Source organism: Eretmochelys imbricata, chromosome 2 (assembly GCF_965152235.1).
Source record: "Eretmochelys imbricata isolate rEreImb1 chromosome 2, rEreImb1.hap1, whole genome shotgun sequence".
Classification (NCBI taxonomy): domain Eukaryota; kingdom Metazoa; phylum Chordata; order Testudines; family Cheloniidae; genus Eretmochelys; species Eretmochelys imbricata.
Genome location: NC_135573.1, coordinates 62415789 through 62435783, shown reverse-complemented (window position 1 = coordinate 62435783; position 19995 = coordinate 62415789).

Here is a 19995-nt window from a genome sequence, read left to right as displayed (position 1 = left end):
GGTGCAAGGGCTGTGCGGCCTAGTGGCCAGAGTCAGTACAGCTGCCCTTGGGTTCGGGACTGCGTTGCCTAATGGCTGGAGTCAGGGAAGTGGGTCACCACCTAGGGGTGGGTGGCAGCTGTAGTAGGGGGACCCGAGCCCTCCCTCTCCACTGCATCCTCGCCCAGGGCCCTGTCAGCAGTGAGTGTGGTCACCACTCAGTCAGAGGGGATCCTGCTGCAAGACGCTGACTTTCCTGGGGTGAGAGACACTACTCATCCCACCTCCCTAGGCCACTTCCTACCATGAGTCCTGAAGCTGGAGTCGGTTTGTCGTCAGGGTCTCCGAGCTCTCTGGTGTAGGTAGCTTGTTGGGATCCTGACTCCTGTCGGCTGGCTATAGGCAACCGGCCTCCTGTCTGGGCTTCAGGGTCTCTGGTCCTGCAGCCAGGGGCTGAAGTGGCTCATGGGCTGGAGCCTACACCAAGTGTCCTTCCTCCCTGGTAGTCAGCCCAGAAGGAGTGAGGCTGCTACCTTTTATACTGAGGCAGCAGTTGGAGCAAGCCCAGCATGGTCTGTGGGCAGGAATTCCACTGCCCGTAATGTGGGGTTAACTCTATCTTTCCTAGTGCGGGGTATGCACACCCCATCACAGGATTCGAACTGAGATTTTACATATCTCTGGTCTAAAACCTGATAGCTTACACACAGACAGCTGTCTGGTAGAAGGTAATATTTTCTTTCTAGTTTGTCTTGTTCAAATCATTAGGCTCTATTTCCCCCCTTCTATTTTCATGCCATCATCCCAGTCCTTCATTCTATACAAAGGACACTGCTAGCCACTTCTGCAATTCTCTGTTTACTAAGCTTTGTCTAAAGACTTTCAACTAAATAAAAAGCAATAAGAGAAATGTTGGTGTAGAACTGTAAATTGCATTGTCACATTTTTTATTAATAAGGCAACGATCTCTAAGGGACTAAGTTACATTGTTTTATGAGACTAAATTATTAGAGCTGGAACAGATAAGGACCTTGTATTATTGTTGAAGAGGCTGCTGGGGAACATGGAACTGCAGGGAGCCTTGGCTTGTTGCAGAAATATCTTATTTCTCTATGGAGAACTAATCTCCCAGCTGCTCCAAGGACACCTGAATGGGTACTGGAGAGATGAAGAAGAGCACTTATGGCAGATGGGACCACGTCAAATGGTCAGTGAAATGAGTACATTCTACTAATGCAATAACCATCTCTATTTCACATCAATATTTTAAGACCTAGTGTCAAATTATGTTTGAATAGTCATGTTCTTAATACAATATGTGTATTACACTAGTGTTGTGTATTTTATATCCATCAGAAAGATGAAAATAAGTCAATAGGAATACATCATCAATAATTTATACTGGTTATTTTAGTCAATTTTCTGCCTGTGAAAACATTAACTGCAGCCGATTTATTGAATGCAACTGGTGCTTGTATCACTACAACTACATTTTAAAGTAGGTCATTTTAATCTGCTGGACCGTACAGGATGCTCTTATTTTTTTTACCTAAAGCACTTTTCTCTTTACAGCTTCCAAGCTGAGTAATGCAGGTAATTTTCTGCAGACTTTTAAGAATCAGCATTGAGGTTACATTACTCATTACACATTGCTCCCATCAGATCCATAGATACATCTATCCTAAATCTGCTCTCATTTAAACTAGAGAGAACCAGGAATAACGCCACTGAATTAGAAAGTTAGTGTCACTGGGAGAATGGAATCAGGCCTATGGATTTTTGACCTCTGTAGAGTACATTCAGTGGCACATTTCGTAATATATGGTACCCCACTGAAAACCCCTCTTGCACTGGAATATGGGGAAAGTCAACACCATTATACTTCTATAGTGACTCCAGAGGGCATCATATGCCAGCAGGTAATCAGGATGCTACCAGAGCCTCTGACAGCACTCAGTCAGTCAGGAATATGATGCCAGTGTTTTTTAGAAACTTCATCTTCTGCAGAATGTCAAGGCCAGTCTATTGGGAGGGGAAAGTCACTATGAAAGCACAACACTAGTACTCTGCGCAAACTCCTGGTTATGTACTGTATACAGTTTAAATGTAATTCAATGTGCTAGTTACAATTTTCAAGCCCAACAGTGAGACCCAGCTGTCTAAGAGAGTTTCTTTACCTAAGTCTCAGCAGGACAGCTGAGAAAGAGTGGAGTGTCTTGACTGTTGATTCATGGGACTTGGCTTCCAAAGGCTTATTGTATCTGTTGCAAGCCTTGAACATTTTCTCCTCATCACTGTCTTTGAGATGCCTGGTTTGGTACGCTTCAGGTCATTCTGACAGGCTTTTCTTTCCTCCCTTCTTTCTTTTGTGCAGTCAGTTTTTGATTGAACATTACTATTTGTTATTTTGTTTGGTGGAATGTTTCCTGGAGAGTTTTCATGAATGAGGGAAAATATTTGTGTGGTGTTTGGTTCTCTGTGTTTTTAGTAATTGTTGTACAAACATCTACACGCTTAGGTTTTAAATTCAATACAAGACAATGAACGAACAACTCTGTCATTGCTACTCCTATTGAAACAGAAGGAAGAACAGTTTGAATGTTGCCAAGAGACAGGACAGAATGTTGTAATCTGAAGGTGCTAGGGGTGGTGGGAATAATAATTGGGGGTTAAGAATTGGCTCAGGCTTGCTGATAAGAAGAGCTGCTTTAAGGGTCCTCATGGACCAAATTCAGTGATGAATCCTGGTCACATAACACCTGAGGCACATTGTACATATGCAAAGAGGTGGTGGAACAGAGTGTACTGGTGATAGGTTACCAAGTAACAATTAGTAGCTAATCACAGTTTGTTTGTTTTAAAAACAGTGATGTCGGTTTCTTTTCCTTTCTTTTAAGAAATTAAACAGACATGTGAAGAGACAAGAAAAAGGATATTTCAAAATGGTGGTGCTCTCAAAGCAGATGATCAATACGTGTATTGAAGAACTTGTGATGGCTGGATATTAGGAGACTGGTTCCAGTTGAAAGATCCCTCCATACCATACAACACAGCAGCATTTCAATCTCCAAGCACCTGTTCTTTCAGCAGCCCATTCTCTGGCTATTCTGCCATTATGCATTTACAAAGGGAATAAGCAACCTAACTTGATCCTTGAATAAGAGTGGGAAAGATTCAAGAGTAGCTATTTTAACAGATAGAGATTACCTGTGGCATAGGTATGCTTCCATCTGTGCTGGGGACCGGGACAAGGGCTAGCATAAGAGACACTACTGGAACCCTACACTGCTTGGGAATTCCCCCACATTGGAAAAAGTTTCACCCACAGTGTAGCTGTTTTGTGCTACTGGACCACCACAAACCAGACCTGGTGGGGCCAAGGCAAGTGCTCCCATACTAATTCATTTTGCACAGTCATAAAGGCTTAATTTGTGTTTTACTAACCTGACACTTGTGGTCCCTGACACACTCTTTTCACTCTAAATGGTCTTGAGTCACAACCATAAAACCTGACATACTTCTTCTGGCTATCTCTGGAAGCTTGTACACAATGAAGCCTAGAGAACAGAACTTCTTGTTGAACCTTGTTCCATCTATCTTTTTTGCTGTTGGGATATGCTGCTTCCCAGAAGTCGTCTTTTGTCTTTTTGTGTGTCAGGTGTGACCTGATTTTCACACTCACTGTAGTAACTTGCTTTACTTACTACAATTCCCTAAACCTATAAGGATGACATAAACATGTGCTTCCATCAGTGTGAATACCACCATCATATTCATTAAGGGCAATGCACAGGTGTATTTCCATGGAAAGGCAGACAGATGTAAAATAAAGCCATGTTGATGAACACCTTTTTGAAACAGCAAGCTAGAGTCTAGTGCAGCTCCAAGTTGATTGCTGCTTTCTGTTTACAGTAAGATGGTGATGTAAATCATCTAGGATGGGTCTACACTGCAGCTGGGAGCTGTGATTCCCAAAGCATGTAGACAAATTCACTCTAGCTCTGCTCAAGCTAGTGCACTAAAACCAACAGTGTAGATGCTGCTGCATGGGCGGCAGCTCAGGCTAGCTACCTGAGTCCAAGCCCACCTGACCCCCTGGGTCTGAGCTCCAGAAGCTAAGCTGAGTTGCCACCTGTGCTGCAACATTCATACTGCTATTTTTAGCATGCTAGCTTAATAATATCTAGCTGGAATCATACCGCCCAGCTGCAGTGCAGACATACACTAGAGGCCTTTAGGCCTGGGTATCCACAAATTAAAATGAATCATTGTTTTTTATTAGGTTGATGACACCAACCCCTGAAATACTTCTATAGAATGGTCCAGAGCCTTATGTGACACACAATTTAAATTTGTGTGGAAGATAAAAACACCTCCATGGTTATCGATTGTATTCTCTAGAATGTTTAAGGATCTGATGCATGACCAAAAACGTGCTATGAGGGAGGGAAGACTGCTATGGACAGCCCACGCCACCCAAAAAGATGAACCTTCTTCCATAATAAAGCTTTTTTAGGGATTGAGGGCAACAGATTATTCCAGGCACTATCATGAAGAGCCTACTGAAGGGAACTAGTGAACCAACACAACCTAAAGATCAGGGAGAGGGACGCCTAGACTTGGGTCCAGAGCAGGGGAACACCACCAGTTTCCTAACCCACAAATACATAAAACCATCAAAGTTAAGTGGGTAAGTAAAGTATGGGATGGTTGTACTAACAAACTTACCAATTAACCTAATTCACTTCACAGAATCAATTACTTGCTGAATCAAGACTTCACACACAATTGGGTAGTTAACCATTTAGGGGGAAATCCATGCCTCATCTTGCCACTCATTTATCCAAAACAACTACAGTTGTCAGGATTTAATCCTAGTTAGTTGTTATTGAGTCTACTGTCATCTGATTAGGACCATGTGCTGAGTATACACCTAAGTGGATTACACAGGCAATCGAAATATAATTAAGTGGAAGTCAACTGTAAGTGAAGTACATTCTTGAAATAAGGCGGTTTCTATGAACACTCTAACAATTTAAATTAATGTATAGGGGATTTAATTAAATTAGTATATTTAAGAAAATATACAAAAATGGATCCTAATTAAAGGGCGCTCACTTTTTTCTTTCTGCAAAGCTTTTTCACCTTAGGTTGTATCGACATGAACCACCTTATAATTGCCTTCTTTAGATAACTCTTTACAATAAATAGTGTTCTTTGCTCTTAGAGTTTTAATGACTGATCTAATTAGAATGAGGATGAAGGGAATAGTTTGTTTCTTTCCCCCCCCCCCAGGGTTGTTTTGCAATATTTTGACTTGCAAACAGGATTTCAAAATCTCATATCTGTGATACTTAAGTATTCTGATATGGCTCAGAACTACTTATTTTTAATTGTTCTCATCCATCACTCAAACATCAGGAAGAGCATGCAAAAATGGGGTTGTGCCAAGTGGTTATGTGACGGGGTGCGACTAACCAATGCGGCGCCTCCTGCTGGCCAGGCTGGGAATTAGATCTTGGTTACTGGTGCGCCTTCCCACTGCAGTCACTTCTGCCTCCACCACTAGGACCCACGTCGCTCCCTGGACCACAGCGTTTTCTTCTGGAAACGTGCCCCACTCGGTTCTCTCCCCCTCTTCTGGGGGATCTGACAGTCCTCAGTCCAGTCACTTGCCTCAGTGGCAAACTGCAGTTTCTGGTCTAGTCACTTGACTCAGTGGCAAACTGCAGTCCATGCACTGGCCACTCCCTTCGGTGGCAAGTGTGTGTGGGGGATTAAGGGGAGGGACCCGGTCCTGTCTGCTACTCCAGGTCCCGGCCCAGGGACCCTATAGCTGGCAGCCACGTACTGCCCCTCCTCCTACTCTGCTGTCTGTTTCCCTGGGCCACTTCCCTGCAGCCATAGCACCTTCTCAGGGTTTCAGTCTGGCATTTCCCTCTTGCTCCCCTGACCCTGTCTAGCACAGCTCTGTCCATGGTACTGTCTCTCTCAACCCTCCTACAGGGCAGTCAGTCCTCCTCCCTTGACCTCCAGGGAGAGACTCCCTGGCTCTCTTGAGCAGCCCTTCTTATATGGCCCTCCCTGGCCCTGATTGGCTGCTCCAACAAACTTTCTCCTAATTGGCTCTCTACAAGCCCTCCTCCCATTGGTTGGGTTTTGTGCAGCCTCCCAGAGGGCTGTTTTAACCCTCCATCAACCTATGTGGGGCAGTCTCCCCACCACAGGTGAGAACATGGAATTGGTTGGGAACTAAGGGCCTTGGGGATTCTATTGCTGCATCTTCCCTAATTTTCTATGTTACCTTGTGATTTAAACCTTCCCATCTATACAATAGGGATGCTGTGAGGTTGGTGGTTAAGGTTTGTAGAGCCTTTTCCAATCTTGATAGCATGTGTGATATACTACAAATAAAAGTTCCATATGTCAACAGTCAGGACTACTCATATTAGAAGCATAGGATGAGTAAAATTCAGGTAGCCATGGGAGGACTATGCCAGATATTCACTCCCCTGTATAATCCTTGAGGAACCCAAACCATTGGTGGGAGCAATTTAGGAAGACCCAAACACCTAACATCAATACCTATAGAGCATTAATTAGGAGGATGTATAAAAGAACTGGTGAGCAGATAAATAATCCAGAACCTGCCAGGAGCTACTGAAAAGCTTTAGAAAAAATCAAGAGCTGAGATCCACCAGAGATAACTTCACTAAAGAAAGGAGAAGTCAAAGACCGGAGTGAAAATGTTTGGGAGCCATTTTAGAGAACCAGAGACACCCTAAAGTGTCTTGGGTCCATTGGCTACATTACACATAAAAATATATTACAGTGATACTCAGACTGAGGCTCGGGAGTCGCAAGTGGCTCTTTAATGTGCCTGCAATTCTTTGAAGCACATGATATTAAAATACTGTGTGGATTTAATAATAACCGGTCTAAGTTATTAACCAATCAGGATGCTTTTACTATGTTATTAACTGATTGTAGAATACTTAGTCATTTTGCTGTGAGAATAATTATATATATATATATACATATATGGTAAATGAAACAATGAATTCACCGTTCTGTGGCTCTTTTGGGTAATTTTGATTGATAATTTGGCTCCTGAACCACTGAGATCTGAGTATCCCTGTACTAGATGGCTCCACAATCAGTGATGGTAGGATGGATTTTTGGATTATCATTATCTGGGCAATCAGAACAGGCCCAGACTGAGCAGCGAGACAAAGGACACAGCAGTGCAACTTACAACTGAATGGAACACACCACCCATCCACCTATTTGAATGGACTTTAGCTGACAGGGCTGTGTCTAATGTGATAAAAAGAAAGGACTCAGGAATGGGAAGTAGACCAACAACATTCTGGGAGACTGAAGGTATCTGTCTCAGGTGGGAGGGTTGACCTGGAAGGAAGAATCTATTTAGAAAATAAAAAGACTTGTGAGGCCACAAGCTTTGTTGCCTATGGGCTCCTTAATTTACTATTGGCTTGCTAATAGGATATGGAATCTTTCACATCCAGATCACAGGTTCAAATCAAGCAGATTTTTACTGATGATTGTTCAGTGGCTGGTAAAAAATGAATTTGCGCTCTCAGTCAAGGTCATAATAGAAGAGCACCTATATTACCAAACCTATCCTGATAATTAGCATTCAATGCTATCCTTGTCATACTCATCCCTTCAGGAGTCCTTCCAGGTCATTCTAGGGTGCAATATCAAGGAAATATTATGAAGCAAATCATTTTAAAATCTAATCTTGTATTTCATTCTCTGAAATACTCTGAAAATGCTACACTTAATGAAACAGTGATGACATATTTAAAAGCTTGAGAGCCATCAATATTTGCAAAGTAATGACACCGTTCTACCCCATGACTGCAAAGACCTGAATCACAAGAACATTATGTCTAGCAACTGTGATAAAATGTTTCCTTTTACCTTTGCATGCAATAGTCTGAAGCACATTTCCAGGCAGAATATTTATTGTATACCAAAGAACAAACTGAGTCTGAATCTGCCAGTAATAAGTTGAACCAATTTTTTTCCACAAAAGAAGTTCTCATAGATTAATGCAGAGTATAATATTCAATACTGCACTTGCTCCAAATGCACTGTTTTTGCTTTTATCTCATCAGATATATAATTCATCAAAAGAGCATGGCACCAAATAACACTATATTTGGTTTGAAGTCAAACCTTTCAAGAGAATAATAAGCCATACCTTATCTGGGGGGGAATACACTGATTATTGAAAAGTGCAACGTGCAGCAGCTGCAAACTGCCTTCAAAAGGTGCAGTTAGCTTTTTTAGGACAAATATTGGTGTTTTCTCTGTCCATTTACACACTGAACTACTTGGGCTTTCCCCCGGTCTGCTCATGGGGAATCAGAAGGGAATTTTCTAAAATCATAACTTTTTATTCCATTTACTCACAGGTTCTTGTGAAATTCTGGTTTTACTTCCTTCACTACAGCATGATGTATAAATCTCCCTTTCCAAGCAACTAATATGTATATTTTGTAGTACAGATAAATATAGGACTGCATCTCTGTTGTAAAGCTTCAGATCTGCAGTCTGGGCGAAGGTAAACTTGTTCCTAAGGCAAATGGCTGCTTCTAAGGATCCTTGGCTGCGATCTAGCCTGCTATTGCACCAACATAATGGGATCAGAGCCTGAAGACCCCTACCACCAGTCTGACACCCGCAGTCCTTGGGTAATGCTTATGCATTTGTGAAAATAAGAGCAGATATAAGTTAGGGAAATCTAGTCATGGAAAGGGCAGTGCCAGGAGGTGCTCAAGAGAGAGATAGTAGCAGTCATCACTAGCTGTCTCTGCATTGTCTCAAATGCTGTGCTTGTGCCTTGACAACAAGAGATCTTTTCCTCCGAGCAGATGGCCATTACTAGGATCATGGTGACAGCATTGCAAAAGCACTTTCAGTTTACAGTAGATTCACAACAACAGACACAAACATAAGAGAGTTAAATGGTTATGTTTAACTTATTGGTTTTAGAAGTTAATAGTCCAATTGGTAGCAGATTCAGTGTCTCATATGGGAATGAAGGAAAACATTAATGGGCTTTTTTTCTTTTCCTTATTCACCTCTGCCACTTCAAGAATCCCACAACACAAACTGCTCGAGAAATTCATTGCTTCCTCCAATTTTATCCTAAAATTCCTGAGCAGTCTATACTTACTTCCCTTTGGTACTATGAAAACCCATTTTGTTCACACAAGCATTGTCAGTTTAGACAGAAGTCATTTTAGCAACCCCAAAGCAAACTTGTACGGCTTTTTTCCTGTATTCCATGAAACTCACATGGCAGCACCTCAACAATGCCGGCTTTGTGAGCTCTGAGAGTGACTCCTGGGATATTTCAGGTTAACACTAATTTGCAAACAAAAATGTTGTTTAAATGGTTCAAGGTTGAAAGGGTGTTTCAGCAGGGTCAGCTAACATCTGAAACTAGGGGGTGATCTATATTACTGGGTTAGGTCAGCTCAACTATATGGCTCAGGGCCCTGATACATTTCACGCCCAGTGCAATGTAACTAAGCCAACTCAAGCCCTAGTGTAGACACTGCTAGATCAGCGGTCAAATTCTTCCTTCGACCTAGCTACCGCCTCCCTGAGAGGTGGATTTACTGCAGCAATGGAAGAACCCTTTCCGTCACTGTAGTAAGTTTCTGCACTGCAGTGGCGCCTTTGCAGCTGGGCCACAGTAGTGTCTGTAGTGCAGACATATCCTAGTATTATGGTTTTTAAAAAATTCTACCACTGATTAAAAATGCAAATGTTGCAATGACTGGAAATGAATATTTAGGGGATTAGTCACATTCCCACTGCGGTAGAAGCCTTTCCCACTCACTCTGACCCAACCCAGATAAATCAGACCTGATTTATACTATTCACCCAAACTTCACTTTGTCTCCACCACCACCACCACCAAAAAAAAATAAAATTGCAAAACTATGTGCAAAGGTCAAAATAACAAATTATGAGGATATTATAATTTCCCATTTCCAGTAATAACCTAGTAATTATACAATATATGTCATACAGCCCAGGCTGTAACCACAGAAAACACAAAAGGGAAACAGATCATGGAACACTCCTCCTCCTAAAAAATACCTCATCCTGTCTCTGTAAGGCCCACACTTTGTTCTTCAAAGGCTTTCTTTATCTTAATCTCAGAACTGCCAACTTGTTACAATGGTCTTTCGTGGTGGATTTACTCCTAGGGGAATTCTGTGCCATTGCGCATGCACAGAATGCATGTCTCCTGCAGATTTCTTTACTTCCCCACCAAAAAATGACTTTATAACAAGGAAGCAAAGGGAAACTGCAAGAGCAGTCATGCAGCACTCCCTAACAATGCAGGGGCATTGTTTCAGGCACCTGGAGCAGTCGGCGGAGAGGTAAATCACTGCAGGGCTGCGGACACCCCAGCCAGTGGCTCCTACCCTGAGCCAGGATCAGATGCTAGTACTGGCTGGGCTGGAGGCAGGGGAGGATAGGACTTCCTCTTCCCTTGCAAGGAGTGGCTGGGGCTGTGTCAGACCCACCCCCGGAAACCTCCCCCAGCTGCATGAAGCTCAGCATCCTCCCCTGCTTCCTGCCCGCATTGCTCCTCAGCTGCTCCTCCATCTGCCCAACCCCCATGCATCTGGATCTTCCATACCCAGACACCCCTTCTAAGCTTCATCCTGTACACCCAGAACCTCCCTAGCACTCCATACTCAAACCCCACCCCACTGAACCTCAACCTCTGCATCTGGAGCTTCCCTGCACCTAGACCCCTGCCTTTGGACCCCCACCCCTGCACCCCAACCACCCCCACTGAGCTCCCTACACCCAAACTGCCACTCCCCCACACCACCCTAAGCCCCCACATCCAGACACCCATGCCACTGACCCCCAGTTAGCTGCACTGAGACCCCCACCCCACCAAGCTCCACTCCCACAATACCCAGACTCCCCCGCTGAGACTCCCACACCCAGACCTCTCTGCTGAGCCCCAATCACCTTCACCTGGAAGCCCCTGCAGAGCCCCACTGCGCCTGCATCTGGAATTCCCCCACAATGAGCCTCTGTGCATCCAGATCCCCCCACACCTAGACCCCCGACTGAGCTGCCTGCACCTAGATTGTCCCACACAGAAGCTTCTCATCCCACACCTGGATCCCTCCACACTGAGCCCCTTCACACTTGGATCTTGCTTGGTTGAGCCTGCCTGCCCCACACCTGGTGCACCTGGCACAGAGGGGCAGGGCCCCAGTGTGTTTCTGGGACAGGCCCAGGCTTTGTGCTGTGCCAGGATTGGATGCAGCCTCACCACTGAGTCTGTGTCCCAAGGGAGGGGGTGGAGGGCTGCAGGATGATCTTCCACTTTTGTGCAGCCAGTGGCCTGTGCTCCCCACTGTCATGCTGGAGCCTCTGCATTTATTTATTGACAAATAAAACTTGCAGAATTTTTCAGAATTTAAAAATATTGTGCACAGAATTTTTAAATTTTTGGTGCAGAATTTTTAATTGTTTGGTGCAGAACACCCCTAGGAGTAACCTGGTGGATTTTATTGGGAAGGGTGGGGGGGAGAAAGATCTAGGTTTTTCCACTCAAATTGCCAGACAGCACATGAAACAGGCTTAAATGCACCCTTCTCTTCACTAAATGTTTGTATTGTAAACAGAGAGTTACACCTCTCCTTTTAAAGAAAAATATCCTTCCCAGATACATTTTACCAGCACTTGGTACTGTGACAAAGTTCCTGCTCTACCTTGGTGGGTCTTGCACTTATAGGTGGATTTGCTCGCCTTGGAGCTTCACGGCAGCCCTCAGCTTGGCCATTTTTCTGAACCCACAGTCCAGGTCGACTCCTCCTGTGTCTGACCAGGAGTTGGGAGGATTTGGGGGGAACCCGGGCCCACCCTCTACTCTGGGTTCCAGCCCAGGGCCCTGTGGAATGCAGCTGTCTAGAGTGCCTCCTGGAACAGCTGTGCGACAGCTACAACTCCCTGGGCTACTGCCCCATGGCCTCCTCCCAACACCTTCTTCATCCTCACCAGAGGACCTTCCTCCTGGTGTCTGATAATGCTTGTACACCTCAGTCCTCCAAAAGTCCACACTCTCAGCTCCTAGGGCCTCTTGTTCCCAGCTCCTCACACGCACACCACAAACTGAAGTGAGCTCCTTTTTAAAACCCAGGTGCCCTGATTAGCCTGCCTCAATTGATTCTAGCAGCTTCTTGATTGGCTGTAGGTGTTCTAATCAGCCTGTCTTAATTGTCTCCAGAAGGTTCCTGATTGTTCTGGAGCCTTCCCTGTTACCTTACCCAGGGAAAAGGGACCTACTTAGCCTGGGGCTAATATAGCTCCTCCTTGCTGCCCTCTTGCCTGGGCTTTCCTTGCTGTTTGCCCCTGCTTTCGGCTTCCCCCCGACTGGGCCAGACGCTCTCCCCCCTTCTTCTCCCTTTCTTTTCTTTTGGTTGTTTTTTTTCTCTTCTCTGCTGTTGCTAGAGTGCTGGTCGGCTGCTGGCCAGCTGTTAGCCCCCACCCCACCCGCCTTCGGACGCTGCTGCTGCTCCAGCTGAACCCCCCCCCCCGAGAGGGGGCGGTCTGCTGGCCCGCTCCCCGGAGAGGGGGAGTGGAAGGACAGCCCCCAGACCCAGCCGCTTGCTGTTTGTCTGCGGACCTGTCTCCCGTCGAGAGGACTCTTATCACTTGCTCTGGCATTTCTGGAATGCTGCTGCTGCAAAAAAGAAAGCCCGGAACAGACAGAGAAAAAGCCACCACCGGAGGAACACCGCCCGGGGAATCTACAAATCGCCGTGGAGGGGGCCTAAGACTGAGTAACTTTCGAACTGTGCTCTCGTGTGGGAGGAGGCCTTGACTGTGTCTTAACTGTGTTTGTAGGGACACAGGGGGTGTGGCACAGAGCTGCCCCCCGATCCATCTGTGTCCTCCCAACCGCCACACTATGATCTTCACGCCCCCACTCCACCATCTTTGCTGGCTGTCTAACATCTACCTCTGGACTCAGCTGCTCGCCCTGATTCCACCGCGTGGGTCAGAAGCACCAGCCAACCAAACAGAACTCTCTGGACAAGCGTATGGTGGTTCATGTGCCCCCCCACCCCCGAATTGTCCACCCCACAGCTTGTCCCTTTCTACCTGACCCCAACTCCTGTTAACCACCTGCCACTGCCCCCGCTGGGGCATCGGCAATGGAGGGCACCGGGGTGACCTCCGCCGCCATGCCCATCGCCTCCCCAGACTCTAGGGAAGCCCCCCAGCTGGCGGGAAAGGCCAGGGCAAGAAGAAAGGGATGGGCCCCGCTAAAACCACCGGGCTCTCCATGGCAGGGGCCACCCCCACTGCTGCGGCCCCACCACCGACCACGGCATCCTTCCCCGCTGCCCCCTCCACCAGCTCTGCAGGTGTCCCTTCCTCAGCCCCCAGGATGTATGCCCGGGCGGCGGCAGCCCCCCCACCTGCTGCCTCGTCATCTCTCCTGCCCACCGCCTCCGCAACCATCAATAGTGGCCAAGGCCCCTTTCCCACCATGAAAGGAAGCACGGTGTCCGATACCTCCTGGTGCCTGCCTCGCCCCACGTGGAGACCTAATTGTGGGCGCCTCAGCCATTGTGGCGGCCTCCAAAATGTACAGGAAGGTTGTCTTCTTCTTAGCATCGGAGGCTGCAGCCCCGGAAGCGGTGGAGAGGGGCCTGGCAGTGGAGGGGGGGGCGTGTTTGTCCCCTAGAGCCGCTAGAGGACCTGGACGTCCGCCTGGTCCTGACCTCTGTCCCTCCTTTTCTCCTCAGTGCTGCCCTGCTACCCACCCTTTCCACCCTGGGGAAACCTGTTTCTGTTATCAGCCCTCTCCCGTTGGGCTGCAAGGACCCCACCCTCCGTCATATCCTTTCCTTCCGCCGGCAAGTGCAACTTTTATTGTCGGCGGCGGTGCATGATGGAGTGGCGCTCGAAGGGTCCTTCCTAGTCCCCCACCAGGAGGCCCGTTACCGGGTGTACTTTTCCACGGGGGAAGCCCAGTGCTACCTCTGCCGGGCATCGGGGCATGTCCGGAGGGACTGCCCCTTAGCCTGGCAAGGAGGGGCACCTGGGATCCCCGAGACCCGGCAGGACATTGGCCCCATCATTGCCGACGCCCCTGGCTGCCCAGTACCCGAACCCGTCCCCCCTCCTCTTCGGACCACCACTACTCCCGCTCAGGCCCAAGGGGCACCTCCCCTACAACACCCAGATGAGAGGGAGAGCCCCGCCCTCGCTGCTGACAATCTAGCGGGGCCTATAGAGGAGGGTGTGGCAGAGATACCACCAGGCATGGGAGAGAGCCTGCCCCAGGGAGAAATCCTCCCTCCCTTATGCTGCCCCACCATTCCCCCCCAAGTCAGCCAGCCCCCAGATGATGCCATGGAGCGCTGGGCCCTAGTCCAGGGGAAGCAAGGCAAGCAGAAGGCTCGAGCTCCGCCTCATCTACCCAAGGCGGAGGCCCCCCGGAAGACCAGGAAGGGTGGCACCGATGCCGAACCTTCCGCTTTGCCCACGAGTGCGTCCCATCCACCGGTGTCAGCCGGGAAAGACGTGGCAGCACTGGCGGGTAGTGTCTCCCCTCCACGGGAGACCATCCCCTCCGAGACCCTCGAGGAAGCCCTTTCTGTCCTACCCGAAGCCCCCGTGAACCCCGAGGCAACTGTCGTGGCAGGTGCCGGAGGGGAGAACCCCGGGGCGGCGGAAAGTGTCCTCTTCTTCATGTTCGAGGAGATCAAGGCCTTACACCTGAGCCCGGTCGCCCAGGGGGAGGATGACCTTTTGCCAGCAAATCTCGATCTGGGCGACCTCACTCCACTCCTCTTTTCCCCATGCTCCCTCCCCTTAACTGCTGCTTCTGCTCCCACCTCCGAGAAGCCCCTGGACTCCTCCATTGACCTGGCCGCTGATGGCACCCCGCTGACGACCACCGAGCCTGCTCAGGTGACAGCTGGCGCCACGCGGCCGGGACACGAGTTGCCAGGGGCACCCCCCATTGGTGCAGAGCAATCGACTTCCTTCCCGGGCGGGGGCCCTACAGAAGATAATCCACCTCCTGATGCTGTGGCCGCTAAATCCACCATAGAGTGCGCGCCCGGTGTCACTGAGAGCTCCCTCCCCACCCCCTTAATCCTCAAGTCTGATCGGGAGGCGCCACCATCCAGCTGCTTGCCTCCCGAAACCCAGAACCTTGCCTCTGCCCCTGCCCCTGCCCCTACCCCTATCCAATTTACCTCTTGCAATGTCATCGCTGCCCCCGGGGCTGTTTCCTTCCCTTTCCCAACTGATGACCCCTAGGGCGCGGCCTTTGTGTTCTCCTGCCCCAACCCATTAGGAGCTGCTATTTTCCCTCCACCACCCCCTATCGCCCCAGAGCTTGAGGCGGGCCTAAAGAAGCTCCAGCCCATCAGGCACCCCGTCGGGGGTCCGCACCCTGCTTGTTCGTTTTAGTGGACCACGGGGCTGCACCAAGGGCCCCGCCGGGGAATAACTGGGAAACCGTAACCCCACCCCCCCATGAGCTGCGAGGAGAGCTGTGGAAGTTTTTAGAGGATGTCCGTGGCTCCCGCAACAAGGTACAACTTGCTCTCCAGCGATGGGGGGACTTTTCTCAAATCCTCCGGGCCACAAGGGCCCTCATGGGGGAAGGTAAAGGGACGGGGAAGCAGGATGCCGCGGCCTACTGGCAGGTCCGCATCTTCCGTGAACAATTACTCACCTATGGGATGGGTCATGGACTGCTGCGCAGCCCGGTGGGAGATGCAAACGTCCCTGTCAGTGAGGATCCCCCCCGGCCCTCCCCATGACACCTCTCACCATCACAACGTTGAACACCCGGGGTTGTAGGATGGCTCTCCGCAGGTCCCAGGTGCTCTCCTTCCTTCGGGAGGGAGGGTACTCTGTGGTTTTCCTGCAGGAGACCCATACGGATCCGACCGCCAAAGACAGTTGGTGGCTGGAGTCAGGGGACAGGGTCTACTTTAGCCATGCCACGGTTCGACAGGCTGGAGCGGCGACCCTGTTCTCCCCCGACCTACGGCCCGAGGTGCTATGGGTCGCCGAGGCCATGCCGGGTCGCCTGCTGCATCTCCGGGTCCGTATGGAGGGGCTCGTGGTTAACCTCGTTAACGTCTATGCCCCGACATCGGGCCCGGAGCGGCTGCAATTCTACCAGCGGGCATCCGCCTTCCTCGGCACCTTAGATTCTCACGAGTGCCTGGTCCTGGGAGGGGATTTTAATACCACCCTTGAGGAGCAGGACTGCTCGGGGACCAAGCAGAGCCCGGCCGTCGCGGACACCCTCCGGGAGATAGTCGAACATCACTCTCTAGTGGACATCTGGCACGACCACCACCTGGATGACACTTCCACATTCACCTTTGTCTGCGTGGAGGCCCATCGGTCGAGCCACTCCTGGTTGGACCACATTTATTTATCACACTTCCATCTCTCACGAGCCCACTCCTCCAGCATTCGGCTGGCCCCATTTTCTGACCATCATCTAGCCACCGTGACAGCCTCCCTCTGTGCGGAGGGGCCGGCCTATTGGCATTTTAACAACAGCCTGTTGGAGGATGAGGGCTTCGTGACGTCCTTCCGGGAATTCTGGCTGGCCTGGCGAGGGCAGCGGCGTGCCTTTCCCTCGGCGCGGTGATGGTGGGACCCGGGGAAAGTGCGCACCCGGCTTTTCTGCTGCGACTACACCCGGGGCACCAGCCAACGGAGAAATGCGGCGATAGAGCAGTTGGAATGGGAGGTTTTAGAGCTGGAGAGGCGTCTGGCTGCCAGCCCTGAGGACCCGCTCCTCTGCGGAGCATGCCGGGAGAAGCTGGAGGAGCTCCGGGCCCTCGAGGACCATCGGGCCCGGGGCGCCTTTGTTCGATCCCGCATCCGCCTCCTTCGGGAGATGGATCGTGGCTCCCACTTCTTCTATGCCCTGGAGAAAACAAGGGGGGCCAAGAAACATGTCACCTACCTCCTGGCAGAAGATGGCACCCCCCTCACGGAACCGGTGGAGATGTGTGGGAGGGCCCGAGCCTTCTACGCAAGTCTTTTCTCCCTGGATCCGACCGAACCTGGCGCTTGCAGAGTGCTCTGGGAGGAGCTCCCTACGGTCAGCGCGAGCGACCGAGACCGGCTAGAGTTGCCTCTCACTCTGGCCGAGTTCTCGGAAGCCCTCCATTGTATGCCCACTAACAAGTCTCCAGGCATGGACGGGCTGACCGTGGAGTTCTACCGCGTGTTTTGGGACGTCCTTGGCCCAGACCTAGTCACCGTCTGGGCCGAGTCTTTGCAGAGCGGGGTCCTCCCTCTTTCGTGCAGGCGAGCCATGCTCGCCTTATTGCCGAAGAAGGGGGACCTCTGCGATTTACGAAATTGGTGTCCCATCTCACTCCTCAGCACGGACTACAAAATCGTAGTGAAAGCAATCTCGCTGAGGCTAGGGTCTGTGCTGGTGGACGTGATCCACACAGACCAGACCTACCCAGTCCCGGACTGCAGTATCTTTGATAACCTATTTCTGGTTCGAGACCTTTTGGAACTCGGGCATAGAGATGGTCTGTCGTTCGCCCTCCTGTCCCTAGATCAGGAGAAGGCGTTCGATAGGGTGGACCACGGGTACCTCCTGAGCACTCTGTGGGTGTTTGGCTTCGGACCCCAGTTTGTGGGTTTTCCCCGGGTGCTGTACACCTCCACAGAGTGTCTGGTTAAGCTCAACTGGACCCTGACCGAACTGGTCAGCTGCGGGCGAGGAGTATGGCAGGGGTGCCCCTCTCAGTCCAGCTGTACACTCTGGCGATCGAGCCCTTCCTCTGCCTCCTCTGCAGGAGGTTGACAGCGTTGGTGCTGCGGGAGCCGGAGCTGCGGCTGGTCCTGTCGGCGTATGCTGATGACGTGCTCCTCATGGTCCAGGACCCGGGCGACTTGGCGCTGGTGGAGGCTTGCCAGGCCATCTATTCGGCAGCCTCCTCTGCCCGGCAGAGCTCTGATTTGGCAGTAGGAGACTGGCGGCAGGTGAGCTCCCTCCCACCCGCGCTTCAGACCATCTGGTGGAGCGCAGTTTCGCTGCTCTACCTTGACGTTTACCTTCTGCCACGCATCCCTCTCCACCGGAGAACTGGGAAAATTTAGAGGGCGGGGTGATAGAGTGGCTCCGGAAATGGACGGGACTACTCCGATGTCTCTCCCTTCATGGGAGAGCGCTGGTGCTTAATCACTAGTCCTGTCCAAGCTCTGGTACCAGCTCAACACGCTGGTCCCGGCCTCAGGTTTCCTGACCAACCTCTGGACATCGATTCTGGAATTCTTTTGTTCAGGAATGCACTGGGCCCCTGAAGGGGTTCTTCATCTACCCCTGAAGGAAGGAGGACAGGGCCTGAAGTGTCTACACACTCAGGTCTACGTCTTCCACCTCCAGGCCCTACAGAGGCTCCTTTATGGTGCAGGCAGTTTGGCGTGGAACATACTGGCGCATGCCATCCTGCGCCACATTCGAGGGCTCCGATACGACCGGCAGCTCTTTTATCTCTGTCTGGGAGGTTTTCCGCGAGACCTCTCCGGGCTGCCGGTCTTCTACCAGAACCTCCTCCGGACTTGGAAATTGTTTTTAACGACCAGGTCCGTGGCGGCCACCGAGGGGGTAGATCTCCTCGCGGAGCCCCTGCTACACAACCCCCAGCTCCGTGTGCAGGTGGCCGAGTCCCGCTCGGTGCGCCAGAGCTTGATCCTGGCAGAAGTCACGAGAGTCGGAGACCTCCTGGACTATGACCGGGGAGACTGGCTGGATCCCCTGACGCTTGCTCGGCGCATGGGGCTCTCCAGACCTCATACCCCCCGGCACGTACTTCAGGAGGTGAAGGCCGCTTTGCCGCCCGCTGCTAGAGCTTACTTCGATCGGGTCCTGCTCAAGGGCATGCCCCGCCCACCCTCTACCCCAGGCCCACCGGACCTTATAATTGGACCCCTGCCCCATAGACCCAATCAACCCCCTCACCCCTTTACGGCGAGCCGGCTGCATGAACTGCAGCTGATATGCTTCCAAACCGCACCAAGGAAACACCTATACACGCTCGTGCTCCACACCCTTCACGCCCTCACCCTAGTGTCCCGCCCCGACACAAAGTGGCGAGAACTTCTGCCACCTTTGGAGGGTGAGCAGCCACCGTGGGCCAGCCTATATTCCACCTTGGTTCCGAGGCCCATCGGGGACATCAGTTGGCTGCTCCTTCACGGAGCTGTGAGCACGGGCATGTACGTGACGCGGTTCAACCCCATCCCAGATACTTGTCCCTTTTGCAGTGTGAGGGAAACCCTGGAGCACGTATATTTGGAATGCGCCAGGCTGCAGCCCCTGTTCTGGCTCCTCACAAATCTTTTATTATGTTTTTGGTTGCATTTTTCCCCTCATCTTTTATTTATGCACTCTCCATCCGTGGCCTCACAAAGTCGCAGGATCTCCTAGTTAACCTCCTCCTGGCCCTGGCTAAAACGGCTATCTATAAAACCAGAGAGAGGAGGTTGGCCGATGGAGTTTCCTCGGACTGTGGGGCCGTTTTCCGATCCTCGGTCCATTCACGTATCTGGGCGGAGTTCCTCTGGGCGGCGTCCACCAACTCCCTTGATGCTTTTGAGGAGTGGTGGGCGCTGTCCGAGGCTCTCTGCTCAGTGTCTCCGTCCGGCTCCCTTTGTTTTGACCCTTTGATTGGGGGAGAGAGTAAGGGATCCCAGCCCCAGCCATTGCTTCTGCGGACACCACCACCTTAGAGGGGTCCTTTCACACGTGGGTGCACGTGCCCCCCGCCCCCCGGGTTGTCCACCCCAAAGCCTGCCCCTTTTGTTGGGTGCTTTCAGAGGAGGGAATTGTTGGTGACACTCGAGTGTGGCGCCAGGTAACTCAAGGGGGTGGCAGATCTTGAGAGTCGATGAAGCCCCCTCGCTCTGGACCACCAGGTACCT